A 22248-nucleotide genomic window follows, 5' to 3' on the forward strand; every position below is an offset into this window, starting at 1 on the left:
CTCGGGCTCCTGGAGCCGAAGAAGCGGCTTCTTCGCGCAAAGACGATTGTACCGATCACAGTGCTCTCTTAGCGCGGCTTCTGCCGAAAGAAGCCCGGGAGCGGCTCTTAGCTCCGGAGAGCATCGTACCTTCGTCTTTAGCGTCTTTTGTGGTCTACATCTTAGCAAAAAGCTTTTCCACTACGTCTGGCAAGGAGAAAGTGTGCCAGCACAGAAAACATCTCCCATCGTGTTCTAACGTTGCACGGAGGTCTGCCAAGTGCTTGGCATGAAGAAAAGAAAAGTTGTCCAAAACAGCTTCCAATGGAATATTCATGTGATTGGAAAAGTCAGGAGAGTGGTAAGGTACTGTTTTTTATCAGTTGGCAAGCTGCGCACACAATCCCAGTGCAATACAGCATCCTTCTTCACCTTTCTGATGCTGCCGCTCTATCCGGCTCCTGCAGCCGAAGAAGCGGCGTGATTGCGCAAAGACGATTGTACCGGTCACAGTGCTCTCTTAGCGCGGCTTCTGCCGAAAGAAGCCCGGGAGCGGCTCTTAGCTCCGGAGAGCATCGTACTTTCGTCTTTAGCGTCTATTGTGGTCTACATCTTAGCAAAAAGCTTTTCCACTATGTCTGGCAAGGAAAACCTGCGCCCACAAAGAAAATATCTCCCATCGTGTTCTAACGTTGCATGGAGGTCTGCCAAGTGCTTGGCATGAAGAAAAGAAAAGTTGTCCAAAACAGCTTCCAATCGAATATTCATGTGATTGGAAAAGTCAGGAGAGTGGTAAGGTACTGTTTTCTATCAGTTGGCAAGCTGCGCACACAATCCCAATTCAATACAGCATCCTTCTTCACCTTTCCGATGCTGCCGCTCTCTCCGGCTCCTGGAGCCGAAGAAGTGGCTTTCTTCGCGCAAAGACGATTGTACCGGTCACAGTGCTCTCTTAGCGCGGCTTCTGCCGAAAGAAGCCCGGGAGCGGCTCTTAGCTCCGGAGAGCATCGTACCTTCGTCTTTAGCGTCTTTTGTGGTCTACATCTTAGCAGAAAGCTTTTCCACTACGTCTGGCAAGGAGAAAGTGTGCCAGCACAGAAAACATCTCCCATCGTGTTCTAACGTTGCACGGAGGTCTGCCAAGTGCTTGGCATGAAGAAAAGAAAAGTTGTCCAAAACAGCTTCCAATGGAATATTCATGTGATTGGAAAAGTCAGGAGAGTGGTAAGGTACTGTTTTCTATCAGTTGGCAAGCTGCGCACACAATCCCAATGTAATACAGCATCCTTCTTCACGTTTCCGATGCTGCCGCTCTCTCCGGCTCCTGGAGCCGAAGAAGCGGCTTCTTCGCGCAAAGACGATTGTACCGGTCACAGTGCTCTCTTAGCGCGGCTTCTGCCGAAAGAAGCCCGGGAGCGGCTCTTAGCTCCGGAGAGCATCGTACCTTCGTCTTTAGCGTCTTTTGTGGTCTACATCTTAGCAAAAAGCTTTTCCACTACGTCTGGCAAGGAGAAAGTGTGCCAACACAGAAAACATCTCCCATCGTGTTCTAACGTTGCACGGAGGTCTGCCAAGTGTTTGACAAGAAGAGAAGAAAAGTTGTCCAAAACAGCTTCCAATCGAATATTCATGTGATTGGAAAAGTCAGGAGAGTGGTAAGGTACTGTTTTCTATCAGTTGGCAAGCTGCGCACACAATCCCAATGTAATACAGCATCCTTCTTCACCTTTCCGAAGCTGCCGCTCTCTCCGGCTCCTGGAGCCGAAGAAGCGGCTTCTTCGCGCAAAGACGATTGTACCGGTCACAGTGCTCTCTTAGCGCCGCTTCTGCCGAAAGAAGCCCGGGAGCGGCTCTTAGCTCCGGAGAGCATCGTACCTTCGTCTTTAGCGTCTTTTGTGGTCTACATCTTAGCAAAAAGCTTTTCCACTACGTCTGGCAAGGACAAAGTGTGCCAGCACAGAAAACATCTCCCATCGTGTTGTGGACGTTGCACGGAGGTCTGCAACTCTTTGGCATGAAGAAAAGAAAAGTTGTCCAAAACAGCTTCCAATGGAATATTCATGTGATTGGAAAAGTCAGGAGAGTGGTAAGGTACTGTTTTCTATCAGTTGGCAAGCTGCGCACACAATCCCAATGTAATACAGCATCCTTCTTCACCTTTCCGAAGCTGCCGCTCTCTCCGGCTCCTGGAGCCGAAGAAGCGGCTTCTTCGCGCAAAGACGATTGTACCGGTCACAGTGCTCTCTTAGCGCGGCTTCTGCCGAAAGAAGCCCGGGAGCGGCTCTTAGCTCCGGAGAGCATCGTACCTTCGTCTTTAGCGTCTTTTGTGGTCTACATCTTAGCAGAAAGCTTTTCCACTATGTTTGGCAAGGAGAAAGTGTGCCAGCACAGAAAACATCTCCCATCGTGTTCTAACGTTGCACGGAGGTCTGCCAAGTGCTTGACATGAAGAAAAGAAAAGTTGTCCAAAACAGCTTCCAATGGAATATTCATGTGATTGGAAAAGTCAGGAGAGTTGTAAGGTACTGTTTTCTATCAGTTGGCAAGCTGTGCACACAATCCTAGTGTAATACAGCATCCTTCTTCACCTTTCCGATGCTGCCGCTCTCTCCGGCTCCTGGAGCCGAAGAAGCGGCTTCTTCGCGCAAAGACGATTGTACCGGTCACAGTGCTCTCTTAGCGCGGCTTCTGCCGAAAGAAGCCCGGGAGCGGCTCTTAGCTCCGGAGAGCATCGTACCTTCGTCTTTAGCGTCTTTTGTGGTCTACATCTTAGCAAAAAGCTTTTCCACTACGTCTGGCAAGGAGAAAGTGTGCCAACACAGAAAACATCTCCCATCGTGTTCTAACGTTGCACGGAGGTCTGCCAAGTGTTTGACAAGAAGAGAAGAAAAGTTGTCCAAAACAGCTTCCAATCGAATATTCATGTGATTGGAAAAGTCAGGAGAGTGGTAAGGTACTGTTTTCTATCAGTTGGCAAGCTGCGCACACAATCCCAATGTAATACAGCATCCTTCTTCACCTTTCCGAAGCTGCCGCTCTCTCCGGCTCCTGGAGCCGAAGAAGCGGCTTCTTCGCGCAAAGACGATTGTACCGGTCACAGTGCTCTCTTAGCGCGGCTTCTGCCGAAAGAAGCCCGGGAGCGGCTCTTAGCTCCGGAGAGCATCGTACCTTCGTCTTTAGCGTCTTTTGTGGTCTACATCTTAGCAAAAAGCTTTTCCACTATGTCTGGCAAGGAGAAAGTGTGCCAGCACAGAAAACATCTCCCATCGTGTTGTGGACGTTGCACGGAGGTCTGCAACTCTTTGGCATGAAGAAAAGAAAAGTTGTCCAAAACAGCTTCCAATGGAATATTCATGTGATTAGAAAAGTCAGGAGAGTGGTAAGGTACTGTTTTCTATCAGTTGGCAAGCTGCGCACACAATCCCAATGTAATACAGCATCCTTCTTCACCTTACCAATGGTGCCGCTCTCTCCGGCTCCTGGAGCCGAAGAAGCGGCTTCTTCGCGCAAAGACGATTGTACCGGTCACAGTGCTCTCTTAGCGCGGCTTCTGCCGAAAGAAGCCCGGGAGCGGCTCTTAGCTCCGGAGAGCATCGTACCTTCGTCTTTAGCGTCTTTTGTGGTCTACATCTTAGCAAAAAGCTTTTCCACTACGTCTGGCAAGGAGGAAGTGTGCCAGCACAGAAAACATCTCCCATCGTGTTCTAACGTTGCACGGAGGTCTGCCAAGTGCTTGGCATGAAGAAAAGAAAAGTTGTCCAAAACAGCTTCCAATGGAATATTCATGTGATTGGAAAAGTCAGGAGAGTGGTAAGGTACTGTTTTCTATCAGTTGGCAAGCTGTGCACACAATCCTAGTGTAATACAGCATCCTTCTTCACCTTTCCGAAGCTGCCGCTCTCTCCGGCTCCTGGAGCCGAAGAAGCGGCTTCTTCGCGCAAAGACGATTGTACCGGTCACAGTGCTCTCTTAGCGCGGCTTCTGCCGAAAGAAGCCCGGGAGCGGCTCTTAGCTCCGGAGAGCATCGTACCTTCGTCTTTAGCGTCTTTTGTGGTCTACATCTTAGCAAAAAGCTTTTCCACTACGTCTGGCAAGGAGAAAGTGTGCCAGCACAGAAAACATCTCCCATCGTGTTCTAACGTTGCACGGAGGTCTGCCAAGTGCTTGGCATGAAGAAAAGAAAAGTTGTCCAAAACAGCTTCCAATGGAATATTCATGTGATTGGAAAAGTCAGGAGAGTGGTAAGGTACTGTTTTCTATCAGTTGGCAAGCTGCGCACACAATCCCAGTGCAATACAGCATCCTTCTTCACCTTTCCGATGCTGCCGCTCTCTCCGGCTCCTGGAGCCGAAGAAGCGGCTTCTTCGCGCAAAGACGATTGTACCGGTCACAGTGCTCTCTTAGCGCGGCTTCTGCCGAAAGAAGCCCGGGAGCGGCTCTTAGCTCCGGAGAGCATCGTACCTTCGTCTTTAGCGTCTTTTGTGGTCTACATCTTAGCAGAAAGCTTTTCCACTATGTTTGGCAAGGAGAAAGTGTGCCAACACAGAAAACATCTCCCATCGTGTTCTAACGTTGCACGGAGGTCTGCCAAGTGCTTGGCATGAAGAAAAGAAAAGTTGTCCAAAACAGCTTCCAATCGAATATTCATGTGATTGGAAAAGTCAGGAGAGTGGTAAGGTACTGTTTTCTATCAGTTGGCAAGCTGTGCACACAATCCTAGTGTAATACAGCATCCTTCTTCACCTTTCCGAAGCTGCCGCTCTCTCCGGCTCCTGGAGCCGAAGAAGCGGCTTCTTCGCGCAAAGACGATTGTACCGGTCACAGTGCTCTCTTAGCGCGGCTTCTGCCGAAAGAAGCCCGGGAGCGGCTCTTAGCTCCGGAGAGCATCGTACCTTCGTCTTTAGCGTCTTTTGTGGTCTACATCTTAGCAGAAAGCTTTTCCACTATGTCTGGCAAGGAGAAAGTGTGCCAGCGCATAAAATATCTCCCATCGTGTTCTAACGTTGCACGGATGTCTGCCAAATGCTTGGCATGAAGAAAAGAAAAGTTGTCCAAAAGAGCTTCCAATCGAATATTCATGTGATTGGAAAAGTCAGGAGAGTGGTAAGGTACTGTTTTCTATCAGTTGGCAAGCTGCGCACACAATCCCAGTGCAATACAGCATCCTTCTTCACCTTTCTGATGCTGCCGCTCTCTCCGGCTCCTGCAGCCGAAGAAGCAGCGTGTTTGCGCAAAGACGATTGTACCGGTCACAGTGCTCTCTTAGCGCGGCTTCTGCCGAAAGAAGCCCGGGAGCGGCTCTTAGCTCCGGAGAGCATCGTACTTTCGTCTTTAGCGTCTATTGTGGTCTACATCTTAGCAAAAAGCTTTTCCACTATGTCTGGCAAGGAAAACCTGCGCCCACACAGAAAATATCTCCCATCGTGTTCTAACGTTGCATGGAGGTCTGCCAAGTGCTTGGCATGAAGAAAAGAAAAGTTGTCCAAAACAGCTTCCAATGGAATATTCATGTGATTGGAAAAGTCAGGAGAGTGGTAAGGTACTGTTTTCTATCAGTTGGCAAGCTGCGCACACAATCCCAATGTAACACAGCATCCTTCTTCACCTTTCCGATGCTGCCGCTCTCTCCGGCTCCTGGAGCCGAAGAAGTGGCTTCTTCGCGCAAAGACGATTGTACCGGTCACAGTGCTCTCTTAGCGCGGCTTCTGCCGAAAGAAGCCCGGGAGCGGCTCTTAGCTCCGGAGAGCATCGTACCTTCGTCTTTAGCGTCTTTTGTGGTCTACATCTTAGCAGAAAGCTTTTCCACTACGTCTGGCAAGGAGAAAGTGTGCCAGCACAGAAAACATCTCCCATCGTGTTCTAACGTTGCACGGATGTCTGCCAAGTGCTTGGCATGAAGAAAGGAAAGTTGTCCAAAACAGCTTCCAATGGAATATTCATGTGATTGGAAAAGTCAAGAGAGTGGTAAGGTACTGTTTTCTATCAGTTGGCAAGCTGCGCACACAATCCCAATGTAATACAGCATCCTTCTTCACCTTTCCGAAGCTGCCGCTCTCTCCGGCTCCTGGAGCCGAAGAAGCGGCTTCTTCGCGCAAAGACGATTGTACCGGTCACAGTGCTCTCTTAGCGCGGCTTCTGCCGAAAGAAGCCCGGGAGCGGCTCTTAGCTCCGGAGAGCATCGTACCTTCGTCTTTAGCGTCTTTTGTGGTCTACATCTTAGCAAAAAGCTTTTCCACTACGTCTGGCAAGGAGAAAGTCTGCCAGCACAGAAAACATCTCCCATCGTGTTCTAACGTTGCACGGAGGTCTGCCAAGTGCTTGGCATGAAGAAAAGAAAAGTTGTCCAAAACAGCTTCCAATGGAATATTCATGTGATTGGAAAAGTCAGGAGAGTGGTAAGGTACTGTTTTCTATCAGTTGGCAAGCTGCGCACACAATCCCAATGTAATACAGCATCATTCTTCAACTTTCCGAAGCTGCCGCTCTCCCCGGCTCCTGGAGCCGAAGAAGCGGCTTCTTCGCGCAAAGACGATTGTACCGCTCACAGTGCTCTCTTAGCGCGGCTTCTGCCGAAAGAAGCCCGGGAGCGGCTCTTAGCTCCGGAGAGCATCGTACCTTCGTCTTTAGCGTCTTTTGTGGTCTACATCTTAGCAAAAAGCTTTTCCACTATGTCTGGCAAGGAAAACCTGCGCCAGCACAGAAAACATCTCCCATCGTGTTCTGGACGTTGCACGGAGGTCTGCCAAGTGTTTGACAAGAAGAGAAGAAAAGTTGTCCAAAACAGCTTCCAATAGAATATTCATGTGATTGGAAAAGTCAGGAGAGTGGTGAGGTACTGTTTTCTATCAGTTGGCAAGCTGCGCACACAATCCCAGTGTAATACAGCATCCTTCTTCACCTTTCTGATGCTGCCGCTCTCTCCGGCTCCTGGAGCCGAAGAAGCGGCTTGTTTGCGCAAAGACGATTGTACCGGTCACAGTGCTCCCTTAGCGCGGCTTCTGCTGAAAGAAGCCCGGGAGCGGCTCTTAGCTCCGGAGAGCATCGTACCTTCGTCTTTAGCGTCTTTTGTGGTCTACATCTTAGCAAAAAGCTTTTCCACTATGTCTGGCAAGGAAAACCTGTGCCAACACAGAAAACATCTCCCATCGTGTTCTAACGTTGCATGGAGGTCTGCCAAGTGCTTGGCATGAAGAAAAGAAAAGTTGTCCAAAACAGCTTCCAATCGAATATTCATGTGATTGGAAAAGTCAGGAGAGTGGTAAGGTACTGTTTTCTATCAGTTGGCAAGCTGCGCACACAATCCCAATGTAATACAGCATCCTTCTTCACCTTTCCGAAGCTGCCGCTCTCTCGGGCTCCTGGAGCCGAAGAAGCGGCTTCTTCGCGCAAAGACGATTGTACCGCTCACAGTGCTCTCTTAGCGCGGCTTCTGCCGAAAGAAGCCCGGGAGCGGGTCTTAGCTCCGGAGAGCATCGTACCTTCGTCTTTAGTGTCTTTTGTGGTCTACATCTTAGCAAAAAGCTTTTCCACTACGTCTGGCAAGGAGAAAGTGTGCCAGCACAGAAAACATCTCCCATCGTGTTCTAACGTTGCACGGAGGTCTGCCAAGTGTTTGACAAGAAGAGAATAAAAGTTGTCCAAAAGAGCTTCCAATCGAATATTCATGTGATTGGAAAAGTCAGGAGAGTGGTAAGGTACTGTTTTCTATCAGTTGGCAAGCTGCGCACACAATCCCAGTGCAATACAGCATCCTTCTTCACCTTTCCGATGCTGGCGCTCTCTCCGGCTCCTGGAGCCGAAGAAGCGGCTTCTTCGCGCAAAGACGATTGTACCGGTCACAGTGCTCTCTTAGCGCGGCTTCTGCCGAAAGAAGCCCGGGAGCGGCTCTTAGCTCCGGAGAGCATCGTACCTTCGTCTTTAGCGTCTTTTGTGGTCTACATCTTAGCAAAAAGCTTTTCCACTACATCTGGCAAGGAGAAAGTGTGCCAGCACAGAAAACATCTCCCATCGTGTTCTAACGTTGCACGGATGTCTGCCAAGTGTTTGACAAGAAGAGAAGAAAAGTTGTCCAAAACAGCTTCCAATCGAATATTCATGTGATTGGAAAAGTCAGGAGAGTGGTAAGGTACTGTTTTCTATCAGTTGGCAAGCTGCGCACACAATCCCAATGTAATACAGCATCCTTCTTCACCTTTCCGAAGCTGCCGCTCTCTCCGGCTCCTGGAGCCGAAGAAGCGGCTTCTTCGCGCAAAGACGATTGTACCGGTCACAGTGCTCTCTTAGCGCGGCTTCTGCCGAAAGAAGCCCGGGAGCGGCTCTTAGCTCCGGAGAGCATCGTACCTTCGTCTTTAGCGTCTTTTGTGGTCTACATCTTAGCAAAAAGCTTTTCCACTATGTCTGGCAAGGAGAAAGTGTGCCAGCACAGAAAACATCTCCCATCGTGTTGTGGACGTTGCACGGAGGTCTGCAACTCTTTGGCATGAAGAGAAGAAAAGTTGTCAAAAACAGCTTCCAATGGAATATTCATGTGATTAGAAAAGTCAGGAGAGTGGTAAGGTACTGTTTTCTATCAGTTGGCAAGCTGCGCACACAATCCCAATGTAATACAGCATCCTTCTTCACCTTTCCGAAGCTGCCACTCTCTCCGGCTCCTGGAGCCGAAGAAGCGGCTTCTTCGCGCAAAGACGATTGTACCGGTCACAGTGCTCTCTTAGCGCGGCTTCTGCCGAAAGAAGCCCGGGAGCGGCTCTTAGCTCCGGAGAGCATCGTACCTTCGTCTTTAGCGTCTTTTGTGGTCTACATCTTAGCAAAAAGCTTTTCCACTACGTCTGGCAAGGAGAAAGTGTGCCAGCACAGAAAACATCTCCCATCGTGTTCTAACGTTGCACGGAGGTCTGCCAAGTGCTTGGCATGAAGAAAAGAAAAGTTGTCCAAAACAGCTTCCAATCGAATATTCATGTGATTGGAAAAGTCAGGAGAGTGGTAAGGTACTGTTTTCTATCAGTTGGCAAGCTGTGCACACAATCCTAGTGTAATACAGCATCCTTCTTCACGTATCCGATGCTGCCGCTCTCTCCGGCTCCCGGAGCCGAAGAAGCGGCTTCTTCGCGCAAAGACGATTGTACCGGTCACAGTGCTCTCTTAGCGCGGCTTCTGCCGAATGAAGCCCGGGAGCGGCTCTTAGCTCCGGAGAGCATCGTACCTTCGTCTTTAGCGTCTTTTGTGGTCTACATCTTAGCAAAAAGCTTTTCCACTACGTCTGGCAAGGAGAAAGTGTGCCAACACAGAAAACATCTCCCATCGTGTTCTAACGTTGCACGGAGGTCTGCCAAGTGCTTGGCATGAAGAAAGGAAAAGTTGTCCAAAACAGCTTCCAATGGAATATTCATGTGATTGGAAAAGTCAGGAGACTGGTAAGGTACTGTTTTCTATCAGTTGGCAAGCTGCGCACACAATCGCAATGTAATACAGCATCATTCTTCAACTTTCCGAAGCTGCCGCTCTCTCCGGCTCCTGGAGCCGAAGAAGCGGCTTCTTCACGCAAAGACGATTGTACCGGTCACAGTGCTCTCTTAGCGCGGCTTCTGCCGAAAGAAGCCCGGGAGCGGCTCTTAGCTCCGGAGAGCATCGTACCTTCGTCTTTAGCGTCTTTTGTGGTCTACATCTTAGCAAAAAGCTTTTCCACTATGTCTGGCAAGGAAAACCTGCGCCAGCACAGAAAACATCTCCCATCGTGTTCTGGACGTTGCACGGAGGTCTGCCAAGTGTTTGACAAGAAGAGAAGAAAAGTTGTCCAAAACAGCTTCCAATAGAATATTCATGTGATTGGAAAAGTCAGGAGAGTGGTAAGGTACTGTTTTCTATCAGTTGGCAAGCTGCGCACACAATCCCAGTGTAATACAGCATCCTTCTTCACCTTTCTGATGCTGCCGCTCTCTCCGGCTCCTGGAGCCGAAGAAGCGGCTTGTTTGCGCAAAGACGATTGTACCGGTCACAGTGCTCTCTTAGCGCGGCTTCTGCTGAAAGAAGCCCGGGAGCGGCTCTTAGCTCCGGAGAGCATCGTACCTTCGTCTTTAGCGTCTTTTGTGGTCTACATCTTAGCAAAAAGCTTTTCCACTATGTCTGGCAAGGAAAACCTGTGCCAACACAGAAAACATCTCCCATCGTGTTGTAACGTTGCACGGAGGTCTGCCAAGTGCTTGGCATGAAGAAAAGAAAAGTTGTCCAAAACAGCTTCCAATGGAATATTCATGTGATTGGAAAAGTCAGGAGAGTGGTAAGGTACTGTTTTCTATCAGTTGGCAAGCTGCGCACACAATCCCAATGTAATACAGCATCCTTCTTCACCTTTCCGAAGCTGCCGCTCTCTCGGGCTCCTGGAGCCGAAGAAGCGGCTTCTTCGCGCAAAGACGATTGTACCGATCACAGTGCTCTCTTAGCGCGGCTTCTGCCGAAAGAAGCCCGGGAGCGGCTCTTAGCTCCGGAGAGCATCGTACCTTCGTCTTTAGTGTCTTTTGTGGTCTACATCTTAGCAAAAAGCTTTTCCACTACGTCTGGCAAGGAGAAAGTGTGCCAGCACAGAAAACATCTCCCATCGTGTTCTAACGTTGCACGGAGGTCTGCCAAGTGTTTGACAAGAAGAGAATAAAAGTTGTCCAAAAGAGCTTCCAATCGAATATTCATGTGATTGGAAAAGTCAGGAGAGTGGTAAGGTACTGTTTTCTATCAGTTGGCAAGCTGCGCACACAATCCCAGTGCAATACAGCATCCTTCTTCACCTTTCCGATGCTGCCGCTCTCTCCGGCTCCTGGAGCCGAAGAAGCGGCTTCTTCGCGCAAAGACGATTGTACCGGTCACAGTGCTCTCTTAGCGCGGCTTCTGCCGAAAGAAGCCCGGGAGCGGCTCTTAGCTCCGGAGAGCATCGTACCTTCGTATTTAGCGTCTTTTGTGGTCTACATCTTAGCAAAAAGCTTTTCCACTATGTCTGGCAAGGAGAAACTGTGCCAGCGCATAAAATATCTCCCATCGTGTTCTAACGTTGCACGGATGTCTGCCAAATGCTTGGCATGAAGAAAAGAAAAGTTGTCCAAAAGAGCTTCCAATCGAATATTCATGTGATTGGAAAAGTCAGGAGAGTGGTAAGGTACTGTTTTCTATCAGTTGGCAAGCTGCGCACACAATCCCAGTGCAATACAGCATCCTTCTTCACCTTTCTGATGCTGCCGCTCTCTCCGGCTCCTGCAGCCGAAGAAGCGGCGTGATTGCGCAAAGACGATTGTACCGGTCACAGTGCTCTCTTAGCGCGGCTTCTGCCGAAAGAAGCCCGGGAGCGGCTCTTAGCTCCGGAGAGCATTGTACCTTCGTCTTTAGCGTCTATTGTGGTCTACATCTTAGCAAAAAGCTTTTCCACTATGTCTGGCAAGGAAAACCTGCGCCCACAAAGAAAATATCTCCCATCGTGTTCTAACGTTGCATGGAGGTCTGCCAAGTGCTTGGCATGAAGAAAAGAAAAGTTGTCCAAAACAGCTTCCAATCGAATATTCATGTGATTGGAAAAGTCAGGAGAGTGGTAAGGTACTGTTTTCTATCAGTTGGCAAGCTGCGCACACAATCCCAATGTAATACAGCATCCTTCTTCACCTTTCCGATGCTGCCGCTCTCTCCGGCTCCTGGAGCCGAAGAAGTGGCTTCTTCGCGCAAAGACGATTGTACCGGTCACAGTGCTCTCTTAGCGCGGCTTCTGCCGAAAGAAGCCCGGGAGCGGCTCTTAGCTCCGGAGAGCATCGTACCTTCGTCTTTAGCGTCTTTTGTGGTCTACATCTTAGCAGAAAGCTTTTCCACTACGTCTGGCAAGGAGAAAGTGTGCCAGCACAGAAAACATCTCCCATCGTGTTCTAACGTTGCACGGAGGTCTGCCAAGTGCTTGGCATGAAGAAAAGAAAAGTTGTCCAAAACAGCTTCCAATGGAATATTCATGTGATTGGAAAAGTCAGGAGAGTGGTAAGGTACTGTTTTCTATCAGTTGGCAAGCTGCGCACACAATCCCAATGTAATACAGCATCCTTCTTCACGTTTCCGATGCTGCCGCTCTCTCCGGCTCCTGGAGCCGAAGAAGCGGCTTCTTCGCGCAAAGACGATTGTACCGGTCACAGTGCTCTCTTAGCGCGGCTTCTGCTGAAAGAAGCCCGGGAGCGGCTCTTAGCTCCGGAGAGCATCGTACCTTCGTCTTTAGCGTCTTTTGTGGTCTACATGTTAGCAAAATGCTTTTCCACTACGTCTGGCAAGGAGAAAGTGTGCCAGCACAGAAAACATCTCCCATCGTGTTCTAACGTTGCACGGAGGTCTGCCAAGTGCTTGGCATGAAGAAAAGAAAAGTTGTCCAAAACAGCTTCCAATGGAATATTCATGTGATTGGAAAAGTCAGGAGAGTGGTAAGGTACTGTTTTCTATCAGTTGGCAAGCTGCGCACACAATCCCAATGTAATACAGCATCCTTCTTCACGTTTCTGATGCTGCCGCTCTCTCCGGCTCCTGGAGCCGAAGAAGCGGCTTCTTCGCGCAAAGACGATTGTACCGGTCACAGTGCTCTCTTAGCGCGGCTTCTGCTGAAAGAAGCCCGGGAGCGGCTCTTAGCTCCGGAGAGCATCGTACCTTCGTCTTTAGCGTCTTTTGTGGTCTACATCTTAGCAAAAAGCTTTTCCACTACGTCTGGAAAGGAGAAACTGTGCCAGCGCAAAAAATATCTCCCATCGTGTTCTAACGTTGCACGGATTTCTGCCAAATGCTTGGCATGAAGAAAAGAAAAGTTGTCCAAAAGAGCTTCCAATCGAATATTCATGTGATTGGAAAAGTCAGGAGAGTGGTAAGGTACTGTTTTCTATCAGTTGGCAAGCTGCGCACACAATCCCAGTGCAATACAGCATCCTTCTTCACCTTTCTGATGCTGCCGCTCTCTCCGGCTCCTGGAGCCGAAGAAGCGGCTTCTTCGCGCAAAGACGATTGTACCGGTCACAGTGCTCTCTTAGCGCGGCTTCTGCCGAAAGAAGCCCGGGAGCGGCTCTTAGCTCCGGAGAGCATCGTACCTTCGTCTTTAGCGTCTTTTGTGGTCTACATCTTAGCAGAAAGCTTTTCCACTATGTCTGGCAAGGAAAACCTGCGCCAGCACAGAAAAAATCTCCCATCGTGTTCTGGACGTTGCACGGAGGTCTGCCAAGTGTTTGAGAAGAAGAGAAGAAAAGTTGTCCAAAACAGCTTCCAATGGAATATTCATGTGATTGGAAAAGTCAGGAGAGTGGTAAGGTACTGTTTTCTATCAGTTGGCAAGCTGCGCACACAATCCCAATGTAATACAGCATCCTTCTTCACCTTTCCGATGCTGCCGCTCTCTCCGGCTCCTGGAGCCGAAGAAGCGGCTTCTTCGCGCAAAGACGATTGTACCGGTCACAGTGCTCTCTTAGCGCGGCTTCTGCCGAAAGAAGCCCGGGAGCGGCTCTTAGCTCCGGAGAGCATCGTACCTTCGTATTTAGCGTCTTTTGTGGTCTACATCTTAGCAGAAAGCTTTTCCACTATGTTTGGCAAGGAGAAAGTGTGCCAACACAGAAAACATCTCCCATCGTCTTCTAACGTTGCACGGAGGTCTGCCAAGTGCTTGGCATGAAGAAAAGAAAAGTTGTCCAAAACAGCTTCCAATGGAATATTCATGTGATTGGAAAAGTCAGGAGAGTGGTAAGGTACTGTTTTCTATCAGCTGGCAAGCTGCGCACACAAACCCAATGTAATACAGCATCCTTCTTCACCTTTCCGAAGCTGCCGCTCTCTCCGGCTCCTGGAGCCGAAGAAGCGGCTTCTTCGCGCAAAGACGATTGTACCGGTCACAGTGCTCTCTTAGCGCGGCTTCTGCCGAAAGAAGCCCGGGAGCGGCTCTTAGCTCCGGAGAGCATCGTACCTTCGTCTTTAGCGTCTTTTGTGGACTACACCTTAGCAAAAAGCTTTTCCACTATGTCTGGCAAGGAGAAACTGTGCCAGCACATAAAATATCTCCCATCGTGTTCTAACGTTGCACGGATGTCTGCCAAGTGCTTGGCATGAAGAAAAGAAATGTTATCCAAAAGAGCTTCCAATCGAATATTCATGTGATTAGAAAAGTCAGGAGAGTGGTAAGGTACTGTTTTCTATCAGTTGGCAAGCTGCGCACACAATCCCAGTGCAATACAGCATCCTTCTTCACCTTTCCGATGCTGCCGCTCTCTCCGGCTCCTGGAGTCGAAGAAGCGGCTTGTTCGCGCAAAGACGATTGTACCGGTCACAGTGCTCTCTTAGCGCAGCTTCTGCCGAAAGAAGCCCGGGAGCGGCTCTTAGCTCCGGAGAGCATCGTACCTTCGTCTTTAGCGTCTTTTGTGGTCTACATCTTAGCAAAACGCTTTTCCACTATGTCTGGCAAGGAAAACCTGCGCCAACACAGAAAACATCTCCCATCGTGTTCTAACGTTGCATGGAGGTCTGCCAAGTGCTTGGCATGAAGAAAAGAAAAGTTGTCCAAAACAGCTTCCAATCGAATATTCATGTGATTGGAAAAGTCAGGAGAGTGGTAAGGTACTGTTTTCTATCAGTTGGCAAGCTGCGCACACAATCCCAGTGCAATACAGCATCCTTCTTCACCTTACCAATGCTGCCGCTCTCTCCGGCTCCTGGAGCCGAAGAAGCGGCTTTTTCGCGCAAAGACGATTGTACCGGTCACAGTGCTCTCTTAGCGCGGCTTCTGCCGAAAGAAGCCCGGGAGCGGCTCTTAGCTCCGGAGAGCATCGTACCTTCGTCTTTAGCGTCTTTTGTGGTCTACATCTTAGCAAAAAGCTTTTCCACTACGTCTGGCAAGGAGAAAGTGTGCCAGCACAGAAAACATCTCCCATCGTGTTCTAACGTTGCACGGAGGTCTGCCAAGTGCTTGGCATGAAGAAAAGTAAAGTTGTGCAAAACAGCTTCCAATCGAATATTCATGTGATTGGAAAAGTCAGGAGAGTGGTAAGGTACTGTTTTCTATCAGTTGGCAAGCTGTGCACACAATCCTAGTGTAATACAGTATCCTTCTTCACGTTTCCGATGCTGCCGCTCTCTCCGGCTCCTGGAGCCGAAGAAGCGGTTTCTTCGCGCAAAGACGATTGTACCGGTCACAGTGCTCTCTTAGCGCGGCTTCTGCCGAAAGAAGCCCGGGAGCGGCTCTTAGCTCCGGAGAGCATCGTACCTTCGTCTTTAGCGTCTTTTGTGGTCTACATCTTAGCAAAAAGCTTTTCCACTATGTCTGGCAAGGAGAAACTGTGCCAGCACATAAAATATCTCCCATCGTGTTCTAACGTTGCACGGATATCTGCCAAGTGCTTGGCATGAAGAAAAGAAAAGTTGTCCAAAAGAGCTTCCAATCGAATATTCATGTGATTGGAAAAGTCAGGAGAGTGGTAAGGTACTGTTTTCTATCAGTTGGCAAGCTGCGCACACAATCACAGTGCAATACAGCATCCTTCTTCACCTTTCCGATGCTGCCGCTCTCTCCGGCTCCTGGAGCCGAAGAAGCGGCTTGTTTGCGCAAAGACGATTGTACCGGTCACAGGGCTCTCTTAGCGCGGCTTCTGCCGAAAGAAGCCCGGGAGCGGCTCTTAGCTCCGGAGAGCATCGTACCTTCGTCTTTAGCGTCTTTTGTGGTCTACATCTTAGCAAAAAGCTTTTCCACTATGTCTGGCAAGGAAAACCTGCGCCAACACAGAAAACATCTCCCATCGTTTTCTGGACGTTGCATGGAGGTCTGCCAAGTGCTTGGCATGAAGAAAAGAAAAGTTGTCCAAAACAGCTTCCAATGGAATATTCATGTGATTGGAAAAGTCAGGAGAGTGGTAAGGTACTGTTTTCTATCAGTTGGCAAGCTGCGCACACAATCCCAATGTAATACAGCATCCTTCTTCACCTTTCCGATGCTGCCGCTCTCTCCGGCTCCTGGAGCCGAAGAAGCGGCTTCTTCGCGCAAAGACGATTGTACCGGTCACAGTGCTCTCTTAGCGCGGCTTCTGCCGAAAGAAGCCCGGGAGCGGCTCTTAGCTCCGGAGAGCATCGTACCTTCGTCTTTAGCGTCTTTTGTGGTCTACATCTTAGCAAAAAGCTTTTCCACTACGTCTGGCAAGGAGAAAGTGTGCCAGCACAGAAAACATCTCCCATCGTGTTCTAACGTTGCACGGAGGTCTGCCAAGTGCTTGGCATGAAGAAAAGAAAAGTTGTCCAAAACAGCTTCCAATGGAATATTCATGTGATTGGAAAAGTCAGGAGAGTGGTAAGGTACTGTTTTCTATCAGTTGGCAAGCTGCGCACACAATCCCAGTGCAATACAGCATCCTTCTTCACCTTTCCGATGCTGCCGCTCTCTCCGGCTCCTGGAGCCGAAGAAGCGGCTTCTTCGCGCAAAGACGATTGTACCGGTCACAGTGCTCTCTTAGCGCGGCTTCTGCCGAAAGAAGCCCGGGAGCGGCTCTTAGCTCCGGAGAGCATCGTACCTTCGTCTTTAGCGTCTTTTGTGGTCTACATCTTAGCAGAAAGCTTTTCCACTATGTTTGGCAAGGAGAAAGTGTGCCAACACAGAAAACATCTCCCATCGTGTTCTAACGTTGCACGGAGGTCTGCCAAGTGCTTGGCATGAAGAAAAGAAAAGTTGTCCAAAACAGCTTCCAATCGAATATTCATGTGATTGGAAAAGTCAGGAGAGTGGTAAGGTACTGTTTTCTATCAGTTGGCAAGCTGTGCACACAATCCTAGTGTAATACAGCATCCTTCTTCACCTTTCCGAAGCTGCCGCTCTCTCCGGCTCCTGGAGCCGAAGAAGCGGCTTCTTCGCGCAAAGACGATTGTACCGGTCACAGTGCTCTCTTAGCGCGGCTTCTGCCGAAAGAAGCCCGGGAGCGGCTCTTAGCTCCGGAGAGCATCGTACCTTCGTCTTTAGCGTCTTTTGTGGTCTACATCTTAGCAGAAAGCTTTTCCACTATGTCTGGCAAGGAGAAAGTGTGCCAGCGCATAAAATATCTCCCATCGTGTTCTAACGTTGCACGGATGTCTGCCAAATGCTTGGCATGAAGAAAAGAAAAGTTGTCCAAAAGAGCTTCCAATCGAATATTCATGTGATTGGAAAAGTCAGGAGAGTGGTAAGGTACTGTTTTCTATCAGTTGGCAAGCTGCGCACACAATCCCAGTGCAATACAGCATCCTTCTTCACCTTTCTGATGCTGCCGCTCTCTCCGGCTCCTGCAGCCGAAGAAGCAGCGTGTTTGCGCAAAGACGATTGTACCGGTCACAGTGCTCTCTTAGCGCGGCTTCTGCCGAAAGAAGCCCGGGAGCGGCTCTTAGCTCCGGAGAGCATCGTACTTTCGTCTTTAGCGTCTATTGTGGTCTACATCTTAGCAAAAAGCTTTTCCACTATGTCTGGCAAGGAAAACCTGCGCCCACACAGAAAATATCTCCCATCGTGTTCTAACGTTGCATGGAGGTCTGCCAAGTGCTTGGCATGAAGAAAAGAAAAGTTGTCCAAAACAGCTTCCAATGGAATATTCATGTGATTGGAAAAGTCAGGAGAGTGGTAAGGTACTGTTTTCTATCAGTTGGCAAGCTGCGCACACAATCCCAATGTAACACAGCATCCTTCTTCACCTTTCCGATGCTGCCGCTCTCTCCGGCTCCTGGAGCCGAAGAAGTGGCTTCTTCGCGCAAAGACGATTGTACCGGTCACAGTGCTCTCTTAGCGCGGCTTCTGCCGAAAGAAGCCCGGGAGCGGCTCTTAGCTCCGGAGAGCATCGTACCTTCGTCTTTAGCGTCTTTTGTGGTCTACATCTTAGCAGAAAGCTTTTCCACTACGTCTGGCAAGGAGAAAGTGTGCCAGCACAGAAAACATCTCCCATCGTGTTCTAACGTTGCACGGATGTCTGCCAAGTGCTTGGCATGAAGAAAGGAAAGTTGTCCAAAACAGCTTCCAATGGAATATTCATGTGATTGGAAAAGTCAAGAGAGTGGTAAGGTACTGTTTTCTATCAGTTGGCAAGCTGCGCACACAATCCCAATGTAATACAGCATCCTTCTTCACCTTTCCGAAGCTGCCGCTCTCTCCGGCTCCTGGAGCCGAAGAAGCGGCTTCTTCGCGCAAAGACGATTGTACCGGTCACAGTGCTCTCTTAGCGCGGCTTCTGCCGAAAGAAGCCCGGGAGCGGCTCTTAGCTCCGGAGAGCATCGTACCTTCGTCTTTAGCGTCTTTTGTGGTCTACATCTTAGCAAAAAGCTTTTCCACTACGTCTGGCAAGGAGAAAGTCTGCCAGCACAGAAAACATCTCCCATCGTGTTCTAACGTTGCACGGAGGTCTGCCAAGTGCTTGGCATGAAGAAAAGAAAAGTTGTCCAAAACAGCTTCCAATGGAATATTCATGTGATTGGAAAAGTCAGGAGAGTGGTAAGGTACTGTTTTCTATCAGTTGGCAAGCTGCGCACACAATCCCAATGTAATACAGCATCATTCTTCAACTTTCCGAAGCTGCCGCTCTCCCCGGCTCCTGGAGCCGAAGAAGCGGCTTCTTCGCGCAAAGACGATTGTACCGCTCACAGTGCTCTCTTAGCGCGGCTTCTGCCGAAAGAAGCCCGGGAGCGGCTCTTAGCTCCGGAGAGCATCGTACCTTCGTCTTTAGCGTCTTTTGTGGTCTACATCTTAGCAAAAAGCTTTTCCACTATGTCTGGCAAGGAAAACCTGCGCCAGCACAGAAAACATCTCCCATCGTGTTCTGGACGTTGCACGGAGGTCTGCCAAGTGTTTGACAAGAAGAGAAGAAAAGTTGTCCAAAACAGCTTCCAATAGAATATTCATGTGATTGGAAAAGTCAGGAGAGTGGTGAGGTACTGTTTTCTATCAGTTGGCAAGCTGCGCACACAATCCCAGTGTAATACAGCATCCTTCTTCACCTTTCTGATGCTGCCGCTCTCTCCGGCTCCTGGAGCCGAAGAAGCGGCTTGTTTGCGCAAAGACGATTGTACCGGTCACAGTGCTCCCTTAGCGCGGCTTCTGCTGAAAGAAGCCCGGGAGCGGCTCTTAGCTCCGGAGAGCATCGTACCTTCGTCTTTAGCGTCTTTTGTGGTCTACATCTTAGCAAAAAGCTTTTCCACTATGTCTGGCAAGGAAAACCTGTGCCAACACAGAAAACATCTCCCATCGTGTTCTAACGTTGCATGGAGGTCTGCCAAGTGCTTGGCATGAAGAAAAGAAAAGTTGTCCAAAACAGCTTCCAATCGAATATTCATGTGATTGGAAAAGTCAGGAGAGTGGTAAGGTACTGTTTTCTATCAGTTGGCAAGCTGCGCACACAATCCCAATGTAATACAGCATCCTTCTTCACCTTTCCGAAGCTGCCGCTCTCTCGGGCTCCTGGAGCCGAAGAAGCGGCTTCTTCGCGCAAAGACGATTGTACCGCTCACAGTGCTCTCTTAGCGCGGCTTCTGCCGAAAGAAGCCCGGGAGCGGGTCTTAGCTCCGGAGAGCATCGTACCTTCGTCTTTAGTGTCTTTTGTGGTCTACATCTTAGCAAAAAGCTTTTCCACTACGTCTGGCAAGGAGAAAGTGTGCCAGCACAGAAAACATCTCCCATCGTGTTCTAACGTTGCACGGAGGTCTGCCAAGTGTTTGACAAGAAGAGAATAAAAGTTGTCCAAAAGAGCTTCCAATCGAATATTCATGTGATTGGAAAAGTCAGGAGAGTGGTAAGGTACTGTTTTCTATCAGTTGGCAAGCTGCGCACACAATCCCAGTGCAATACAGCATCCTTCTTCACCTTTCCGATGCTGGCGCTCTCTCCGGCTCCTGGAGCCGAAGAAGCGGCTTCTTCGCGCAAAGACGATTGTACCGGTCACAGTGCTCTCTTAGCGCGGCTTCTGCCGAAAGAAGCCCGGGAGCGGCTCTTAGCTCCGGAGAGCATCGTACCTTCGTCTTTAGCGTCTTTTGTGGTCTACATGTTAGCAAAATGCTTTTCCACTACGTCTGGCAAGGAGAAAGTGTGCCAGCACAGAAAACATCTCCCATCGTGTTCTAACGTTGCACGGAGGTCTGCCAAGTGCTTGGCATGAAGAAAAGAAAAGTTGTCCAAAACAGCTTCCAATGGAATATTCATGTGATTGGAAAAGTCAGGAGAGTGGTAAGGTACTGTTTTCTATCAGTTGGCAAGCTGCGCACACAATCCCAATGTAATACAGCATCCTTCTTCACGTTTCTGATGCTGCCGCTCTCTCCGGCTCCTGGAGCCGAAGAAGCGGCTTGTTTGCGCAAAGACGATTGTACCGGTCACAGTGCTCTCTTAGCGCGGCTTCTGCTGAAAGAAGCCCGGGAGCGGCTCTTAGCTCCGGAGAGCATCGTACCTTCGTCTTTAGCGTCTTTTGTGGTCTACATCTTAGCAAAAAGCTTTTCCACTATGTCTGGCAAGGAGAAAGTGTGCCAGCACAGAAAACATCTCCCATCGTGTTGTGGACGTTGCACGGAGGTCTGCAACTCTTTGGCATGAAGAAAAGAAAAGTTGTCCAAAACAGCTTCCAATGGAATATTCATGTGATTAGAAAAGTCAGGAGAGTGGTAAGGTACTGTTTTCTATCAGTTGGCAAGCTGCGCACACAATCCCAATGTAATACAGCATCCTTCTTCACCTTTCCGAAGCTGCCGCTCTCTCCGGCTCCTGGAGCCGAAGAAGCGGCTTCTTCGCGCAAAGACGATTGTACCGGTCACAGTGCTCTCTTAGCGCGGCTTCTGCCGAAAGAAGCCCGGGAGCGGCTCTTAGCTCCGGAGAGCATCGTACCTTCGTCTTTAGCGTCTTTTGTGGTCTACATCTTAGCAAAAAGCTTTTCCACTACGTCTGGCAAGGAGAAAGTGTGCCAGCACAGAAAACATCTCCCATCGTGTTCTAACGTTGCACGGAGGTCTGCCAAGTGCTTGGCATGAAGAAAAGAAAAGTTGTCCAAAACAGCTTCCAATCGAATATTCATGTGATTGGAAAAGTCAGGAGAGTGGTAAGGTACTGTTTTCTATCAGTTGGCAAGCTGTGCACACAATCCTAGTGTAATACAGCATCCTTCTTCACGTATCCGATGCTGCCGCTCTCTCCGGCTCCCGGAGCCGAAGAAGCGGCTTCTTCGCGCAAAGACGATTGTACCGGTCACAGTGCTCTCTTAGCGCGGCTTCTGCCGAATGAAGCCCGGGAGCGGCTCTTAGCTCCGGAGAGCATCGTACCTTCGTCTTTAGCGTCTTTTGTGGTCTACATCTTAGCAAAAAGCTTTTCCACTACGTCTGGCAAGGAGAAAGTGTGCCAACACAGAAAACATCTCCCATCGTGTTCTAACGTTGCACGGAGGTCTGCCAAGTGCTTGGCATGAAGAAAGGAAAAGTTGTCCAAAACAGCTTCCAATGGAATATTCATGTGATTGGAAAAGTCAGGAGACTGGTAAGGTACTGTTTTCTATCAGTTGGCAAGCTGCGCACACAATCGCAATGTAATACAGCATCATTCTTCAACTTTCCGAAGCTGCCGCTCTCTCCGGCTCCTGGAGCCGAAGAAGCGGCTTCTTCACGCAAAGACGATTGTACCGGTCACAGTGCTCTCTTAGCGCGGCTTCTGCCGAAAGAAGCCCGGGAGCGGCTCTTAGCTCCGGAGAGCATCGTACCTTCGTCTTTAGCGTCTTTTGTGGTCTACATCTTAGCAAAAAGCTTTTCCACTATGTCTGGCAAGGAAAACCTGCGCCAGCACAGAAAACATCTCCCATCGTGTTCTGGACGTTGCACGGAGGTCTGCCAAGTGTTTGACAAGAAGAGAAGAAAAGTTGTCCAAAAGAGCTTCCAATCGAATATTCATGTGATTGGAAAAGTCAGGAGAGTGGTAAGGTACTGTTTTCTATCAGTTGGCAAGCTGCGCACACAATCCCAGTGCAATACAGCATCCTTCTTCACCTTTCCGATGCTGCCGCTCTCTCCGGCTCCTGGAGCCGAAGAAGCGGCTTCTTCGCGCAAAGACGATTGTACCGGTCACAGTGCTCTCTTAGCGCGGCTTCTGCCGAAAGAAGCCCGGGAGCGGCTCTTAGCTCCGGAGAGCATCGTACCTTCGTATTTAGCGTCTTTTGTGGTCTACATCTTAGCAAAAAGCTTTTCCACTATGTCTGGCAAGGAGAAACTGTGCCAGCGCATAAAATATCTCCCATCGTGTTCTAACGTTGCACGGATGTCTGCCAAATG

This window comes from Ammospiza caudacuta, chromosome 5, assembly GCF_027887145.1.
Source record: "Ammospiza caudacuta isolate bAmmCau1 chromosome 5, bAmmCau1.pri, whole genome shotgun sequence".
In the NCBI taxonomy this organism is placed as follows: Eukaryota; Metazoa; Chordata; class Aves; order Passeriformes; family Passerellidae; genus Ammospiza; species Ammospiza caudacuta.